General features: G+C 40.9%; 1 protein-coding gene across 3 annotated transcripts in view; it reads left to right on the plus strand.

Annotated features, from left to right (window-relative positions):
• The first annotated feature begins 520 nt into the window (after positions 1–520).
• Positions 521–4,468, plus strand: part of MIOS (missing oocyte, meiosis regulator, homolog (Drosophila)) — a 37,132-nt gene continuing 33,184 nt past the window's right edge. For 2 of the 3 annotated variants that reach the window (XM_006779250.2, XM_015558333.1), the window contains exon 1: positions 521–684. The gene's annotated coding sequence lies outside the window, so the exon portion shown is untranslated. Of the gene's footprint in view, positions 685–2,450; positions 2,491–4,468 lie in introns of those variants that run through there. The other variant, XM_015558332.1, reaches the window with a different exon arrangement.

Here is a 4,468-nt window from a genome sequence, read left to right on the forward strand (position 1 = left end):
GACCCGAGGATCCGCCAGGTGCCGGAGCGTGGGAGCCGCCCTCCGACTCCCTGTCTGCCCGGAATCGCGACCAGCCCTGCGCTGGTTGCAGTCTATTCCCGGTCAGCTCTGTTCTCTGCGTGTAGGAGTCGTGAAAATTCCACAAGAGGGCAAATTACACTGAATTGGCCTAGCAAATGATGGCCTTTTGCCTAACTTGAAGGGTAATTTGCATATAGATACAGTGCGTATAGGCCCTAGGATGGTGGTGTTTGGAATTTATTGAAACTTCTACTGTTGTTTTTTGGTCATAGCCAGAAAAGTAGAAAACAACAAAAAATGCATGTGAAAGCGTGATTGGCTGCCTTGTACACTTAGTATTACATACCACAGTCCAGTAGCCACGTGCGGTTGAAATAGGCTGTTAGTGTAAAATACACATTGGCTTTCCAAGCTGGTATCCAAACAAAAAAAGTCTCAATAATGTGTACGTTGATTACACATTGAAAAGGATAATACTTAAACATTATTAAATTTCATTTCATTTATTTTTCAGTGTGGCTCCTAGAAAACTATGATTCACACTATGTTTCTCTTGGACAATCCTGCTATCGGTCTTCCGCTGAGGGACACAGAAGCGACATGGCTTTCCTTTGCTCAGACACCCCTGGTGGGAAGTGAGCACTTGACTTGTTAAACTGGAAGGTGAGGATCTATCAGCTGTAATTATTGCAGATTCCACTACCCCTTGTGCCCCCAATTTTTCAATGTCTCCAGCACTTGAAAAACATTAAATTCTAGGGATGTGTAAGGGACTCATAGTGATACATCGTCTGTGTGATGTGAAGAAGTCAGTTTGATTGTCACAACTTTGTGAGATGGAGACAGGCTAGGTTCTGTCTCCGTTTGATAGTCTTGGGGTATTAAAGGACTTGTTAGGGTCTAGCTCGGTGATGGCGAACCTTTTGAGCTCCGCTTGTCAGTATTTTGAGAAACCCTAACTTAACTCTGGTGCCGTGTCGCATATAGAAATTTTTTGATATTTGCAACTATAGTAAAACAAAGACTTATATTTTTGATATTTATTTTATATATTTAAATGCCATTTAACAAAGAAAAATCAACCAAAAAAATGAGTTTGCGTGTCACCTCTGACACGCGTGTCATAGGTTTGCCATCACTGGTCTAGCTAGTGAGTGGGCTGGAGGTCTTCTGACCTCAGGTTCAGTTTTCTTTGTTCTTCACCATATTTCTATGCCGGGAGCCGGTCCATCCTTGCTGTTTCAAGGGACCTGGCATATATGGCATACTGTTGACCCCAGCATTTCTAAGAATATGAGCCATATTTATGCTCATGAGCCAGATTCCATATATATTGTGTATTGGATTATAAAGAAAGACATTTTTTAAGAGGGTGCTTATAGATGTACTTCTCTGCTCAGGGCCACTTTTATGGTTTGCAACCAGTGAGTCACATAAGGCCCATCATTTAGAAGTGCTGTCACCTTAATTTTTTAACAAGAGAGGGGGGGTCGCAGCTGTATTTTCAATTTGGGTCTGGTTCTGCAAATGATGTAGCTGATTTTTTTTCTCTATGCAGTAATCTAGAATGGGAGTTGGGAGGTATTGGACAAGAACCAAAACATCTGGTTTTCACTTCTGTCTGAAATGAGAAGTGTTTGCTAGTCTCTCTCAAGTTCTTTGATTCTGTATGAGTTACTGTAATCAGATTTTGTGGATGATACTGTATTTTACATGCATAGCATTAAAGAAATTCTGATGATTCTCCATGGAGTGCTGTGTAAATCAAATAGTTTTTAAAATATAGTAATACTTTCTATTTGTTGTTTAGGATGGATTTTTCCGTGTGGCATTAAGTTTTCTTACCATTTATCATTCATGTAAAGCAGCAGTGGGGAACCTTTTTTTTGCCCAGGATATGTGGATATTTATAACATCATTCTCAGGTTGCACAATTAATCTACTTAAAAATTAGCCTGCTGTATTTGGTCAAACATTTAATTAACTCACCCCTAATGCCTTGGCAGGGCCAACCCAAATGATTCCTTGGGCCTTATACAGCCCACAGGCTGGACAGCCCCCACACCTGATATAAAGGGTATGGTTGTGAGATGGAGGTGTGGATAAAAATATGCTTATTTAAGCAATTGTTTTTTAGTGAGATAGGAAGATGGGTCAGATCTCAGGCTACCTCCAGTTTAGAGGTTTCCTCTGTTAAGGCATGAGTATGAGCCATTTCTTGACAGTATCTGTTCCTTCTTTTTGTTGTCTTAGTTACTATTTATTACATGAGCTGCTTCTCTTCCTTCTCATTCCTAAATTTTTAAATTCTCTTTAAGATTAGACATAAGTTCAGCACTAGAATGCAGTCTGCTTGGGCCGCCATAACAAAATACCATAGACTGAATGGCTTAAACAACAGAAATAACTTTTTTCACAGTTTTGGAGACTGGAAATCTGAGATCAGGGTGCCAGTGTGATCTAGTTCAGGTTAGAGCTCTCTTCTTGACTTGCAGAAAGCTGCCTTCTTGCTGTGTCCTCACATGGTGGGGAGAGAGTTTTGGTATCTCTTTCTCATATAAGAGCACCAATTAGACCAGGGCTCTACCTTTATGACCTAATTTAATCTTAATCACCTCTTTCAAGGCTCTGTCTCCCGTACAGTCACATGGCGGGGGTTAGGGCTTCAGCATGTGAATATTGGGGAGACACAATACAGTCTATAGCAGTCAGAAACCTTATTTGTCTTTGTTCAGTAATGTGTTCCTAGCATTTGGAACGGTTTGTAGAACAAACTTGGAGATGGCAGTGATAAGTATCAGAAGGAGCATTTAACAAGTACATTCATTAACAAGTAATTCAGTATCTAGTAAGGGCCTAGTTCTGTGTTGGGTACTAGAGGTACAAATGGAGAGCAGAAAATATTTTACCTGCTCTTATCCTATATAATAAAAGCCCAGCAACCGAATGGTGGAACTACCAGAACAACTGGTCAACCAGTCACTATGATGTGCACTGACCACCAGGGGGCAGACGCTCAACGCAAGAGCTGTTCCCTGGTGGTCAGTGTGCTCCTACGGGGGGCCGATCCCCACAGGCCATGCCCCCCACCAATGCACAAATCCCATGCACCGGGCCTCTAGTGGAGTTTATAATCTAGTAGAAGAGTCAGAGGGGGTGATATAAAGGGAAGGAATACTGTTCAATGAAAGTATCTAAGAAACCTGACGTAGACTGTGGAGGGATAGCAGATGGTGATGTCAAGCTTGATCAAGTGTTAATTTGGCCAAGAAGGGAATGGAGGGGCTTGCCTGGCTGGTGTGGCTCAGTGGTTGAGGTCACTGTTCAATTCCCAATCAGGGCACATGCCTGGGTTGCAGGCTTGATCCCCAGTAGGAGGTGTGTAGGAGGCAGCGGATCCGTGATTCTCTCTCATCGTTGATGTTTCTCTCTCTCTCCCTCTCCCTCTCTGAAATCAATAAAATAAAAAATAAAAAAATATATATGAATGGAGGGGCTGTTTACATTCTAGAAAGACCATTTAGCTTGAACATTCAAAGAGAATGGTGTACATTGAGGCCGGAGCAATAGATAGAGGTCAAAGCATGTGGGGTTTTAAAAATTATGTTGAATATTTGGAGTTCTAGTAAAAGCATTTAGAAACCATTGTAGGATTTTAAGCAGGGGTTGGATAACCTGCTTAGGTTTGTATTTTTAAAAGATCACTGTGATACTGTATGAAGATGAATTTCATGAAAGCCAGAGAAGAAAGGTGAATAAAACAATTGCTGAACCAACACCACAAGTTAGACATTGTTGTATACCTTAATTTCTTATGGGGTCAGTCTGCAGAACTTTGGCACTCAGCAGCTGAGTGGAGGAAAGAGGACAGTAATAATTGGGTTGATCTAGGATTGAAGGCAAACTCAAACTGGCACAGAAGTGAAGAAATAGAGGATGCCGACAGGAATGTAATTGAAATGATTGATCTTGGGCTTCAGATCTGTTAAGGAAGGAAATAAGCCAACATACAAATTCTCACAAGTTTTTTCCCCAGTCATCTAAATTTTGAGTCTATTGAAATTCTAGACTGACAATTTCTGACTGAAACTTTTACAAGATCAAAAAGTAAAGCAAAAAAACAAAAACAAAACAAAAAGTAAACAAGTATGTTTGAGTTGAATTTATTTAGTATATCTTTATTAGGAGTCTGTGCCAGGCTCTATATCTAGAGATATGAATGAACCGTAGCTTCACCCTTTAAGAACTGACATGAATGTAACCATACCAATTGTCATGAAGATTGTAAGTATCGAGAGAACCGAAGATGGCGGCATAGGTTAACACCAGAGATTGCCGCCTGGAACAACCAAGTCAAATTAAGCTTGATCCAGGGAAAGGTCAACGTCCAGAGCCACAGGAGGGCTGGCTGAGTGGAAATTCTACAACTAGGAGTAAAGAGAATATT

Source organism: Myotis davidii, unplaced genomic scaffold (genome assembly GCF_000327345.1).
Source record: "Myotis davidii unplaced genomic scaffold, ASM32734v1 scaffold187, whole genome shotgun sequence".
NCBI classification, from domain to species: Eukaryota; Metazoa; Chordata; class Mammalia; order Chiroptera; family Vespertilionidae; genus Myotis; species Myotis davidii.